This window comes from Nannospalax galili, unplaced genomic scaffold, assembly GCF_000622305.1.
Source record: "Nannospalax galili isolate Female #2095 unplaced genomic scaffold, S.galili_v1.0 scaffold1930, whole genome shotgun sequence".
In the NCBI taxonomy this organism is placed as follows: domain Eukaryota; kingdom Metazoa; phylum Chordata; class Mammalia; order Rodentia; family Spalacidae; genus Nannospalax; species Nannospalax galili.
The window spans coordinates 7586-11095 of record NW_008327333.1 but is presented as its reverse complement, the minus strand read 5'-3'; positions in this window follow the sequence as shown (position 1 = coordinate 11095).

The following is a 3510-nucleotide window of genomic DNA, read 5'->3' as shown; positions in this document are numbered from 1 at the left end:
GAGAGGAGGAGTGTGTGTGTGTGTGTGTGTGTGTGTGTGTGTGTGTGTGTGTGTGAGAGAGAGAGAGAGAGAGAGAGAGAGAGACAGAGGGAAAAGAGAGAGAAACAGAAAGAGAGAGGTGAATAAAAATGAGTGTGCATATCATTGATTTTCTACCTTTTTTTCTGTATTCTTTTCTGTAGACTTGAATCCATCACTGCATAAGCAAACAAGTTGGCCCACAAGCTTCTGGATATTCTCCTGAATTCAACACCCACTTGAAGAAGGATACTGAGATTACAGAATCTTCACCAATGCCTCTGATTTCCATGTGTTTAGAGGTTACTATGCACTGTGGCATTACAGTCATTCCTGTAAAAACAGCCTGACTCTTAGCAACCACTTTAAGACCAAGAGCAGACCTGAATGGCAAAGATCCTGTTCCTTCAGGATTCTCTTGGAGCTGTGTTTTATTGAAACAATATATCTAGAGTGAAATGGGGAAGAAAAATCAGACCATTAATTTTTCAGATAATTTTGCCCTATCTGCTCACCATTCCTAGAACAACACACACACACACACCACACACACACACACACACACACACACACAACTACTCTGGGTCCAAGGCAAGGAAGGGTCATGGGAAATTTGAGTTATATTTAAGTTGCAAGAGGAATTCCAGACCTAGAAGGATTATTCACTTTACAAACAGGCTGAAATAAGATTGAATCTCTGGTAGCTAAGTAAATTCATTTGTCTAGAGTATTTCCATATTGTAAAGGTCGTTACCACATATGTGTGTTCTGGTAATCCTAATGAACTCAGATTGTCAAGAGTACATCCAAGCATTTTTACCTACTGTGCTGTACCCACAGTTCTGTATTTTTTCTACTCTCATAGTGATATTTTCGTGCCTTTATGCAATTTAGTATCATGAGTGTCCTTGAAGATTAATATTCATGATAACAATCTACCCCTTTTTATATAACTAGGAATTCTTGTATGAGATCTCATGTGATACAAAGAGACAGTGGCACAATGTATCCAAAGTCAGGCAGGGAGTTTTGGATTCTCAAGATATAAATCACTTGGGTTGCAGTTTTGCTAGGCTCTCCTTTCTAGAACTGACTGTAAGATCATCTCAGCCTGAGCAGCGAAGGAAGGTGAAGCAGAGATTTAAAGTCAAAATGACTGCTGAAGGTGTTAAAACTGAAAAGTGACCTAAAGAAAGACCTATTAAGTAAAAAGTTCTAGTGAAAGAGGAAGAAAGGAATGTCATCCATGTGAGGGAACACACAAGGGTGGACAAGGAGGGATGGTGCATATGGGAAATGCAATGGCCATTTGGGCTGTACATTCTAGCATCTTAATCATGGTCTTGTGACACGAGTCTGGTGCCTGATTAAATACTGAACACTGGAAATGTGGAGTATGTTTTATATTTGAGAGTGGTAAACCACAAAGTCAGCTAATCCCAGAGTCTGCTCAGAAGGGACCATTAGGCAGAGGAAGAGACAAAGCAGCAACTTCCTTTTTTTCAATGACTGAGCACACAGCCTGTTGAGTCCCTGACATGGTTTATTGCATAGAATTTTCAGCCTCTAGGAAGAAATAACACGTACAACACTCACAAACATAAGCACATAGCTAGGTATGCTTTTTTTAATTATATATATGAGTTTACTGGGCTTGCTAACAGAATAGGGTGGGAATGCACTCCCCCCCCACCCCATTTACAACTGTGCTGGAAAATCCATGCTCAAATATAGATCCTGTGATTTCCCAAGAGCAGCACAAAATGGTAAGAGAGGTGCCTCATGGCCTTCTTGCCTTATATATCCTTAGCCTCTCCCACACATGCAGCTAAGATTAACTGATTAGGTGGGAGAGTTAACTGATTTCCCCTCTAGTCCTTGATGAGTGAGGGATGGAGGTGTGACTATAGCTTGCCAGCATGGTGCTTGGAGGACACTTTCAGTTAACATTCCACATTTTCCTCCAGCTGTTACATTCTTTCTGCCAGTCTCTTCAGCAAAGGTCCCTGAGCCCTGGTGGGGGTGATAGGTGTGTGATGATCTTCCTCCTGTTGTTCCAAGGCACTGAAATTTCACATGTCTTCATCAGTTTTCCTTGGGCTGTTGTCTCATTTCACTGGGGTTTTATCTATTATAAGGTCTTTGGTGCTAGGATACACAAATGAGGAAGAACCTACATCTGTTTTTCTAAGTCTGTGTTACTATATAATAGTTTCTAGATCTATCCACTTACCTTCAAATTTCATTATTTCATTTTTCTTTACTGCTGAATAGAGTCTTTTTTAAATTTGTTGATTTTTCTGTGTGTATATCATACAGAACATCCCACACAATCTTATTCATCTATATACCCACTTCCCAAATGTCACCCTCCTATAGCACCTCCCCCCCCCGGAGCCCATATACTCCATCATCCCTGTTACTGTCTATGTGTTGTTGGCACCCCCAGCCATTCCCCAGAGCTTGACCATCTGCTGAATCTAGTCAACCTATCTAGAGATCCTTGTTTTAGGAAGCTCAGCTGTTCATCATCTAACAGCAATCAGTTGTTAATATTCCTTTAGACTTTTAAAGATGTTTCTTAGCCATCTTTACTTCTTCTTTTGAGAACTCTGTTTAGATCTTTAGCCCATCTTTTAATTGGGTCATTTGTTTTCTTGGTTCTTTGTTTCTTGAGTTCTTTATATGTTCTGGAGGTTAAACCTCTGTCAGATGTGCCACTGGTGAATATTTTTTCTGACTCTGTTGGTTTTCACTTCACTTTCTTGATTGTTTCTTTTGCTGTACAGAAGCTTTTTATATTAATGAGGTCCCACTTGTTGATTGCTGACCTTAATTCCTGAGCAACCGTTGTCTCATTTAGAAAGTTCTTTCCTACACCTATATCTTGTAGGTTACTGCCAAAGTTTTCTTCTAATAGTTTCTGAGTGTCAAGTTTCACATTGAGGTCTTTAATCCATTTCAAGTTTACTTAAGTGCAAGGTGAAAGATAAAGGTCTAGTTCCATTCTTTTACAAATGGAGATCCAGTTTTGCCAACACTATTTTTTGAAGATGCAGTCTTTCCTCCATTGTGTATTCATGGAACCTTTGTCAAATATCAGGTGAGGATTGCATGTACTCAGGTTTGAGTCTTCAGTGATGTTCCATTAATTTATGTGTTTATTCCTGTGCCAATTCCATGCTGTATTTATGACTATAGTTCTGCAGTATACTTTGAAATCTAGTATAGTAATCCCCCCAGCATTGTTCTTTGTGCACAGGGTTGCTTTGGCTATCTGGGATCTTTTGTGATTCCATACAAATTTAAGGATTTTTTTTCTAATTCTGTGAAGTGTGTCATGGAGATTTTGATTGGGGTTGGAATTACCCTATGTATTGCTTTTGGTAGGATGGTCATTTGTACAATATTAATTCTTCCAATCTTTCAGCACAGAAGTTCTTTATATTTTCTGCTGTCTTCCTCAATCTCTTCTTTAAGGATTCAAAGTTT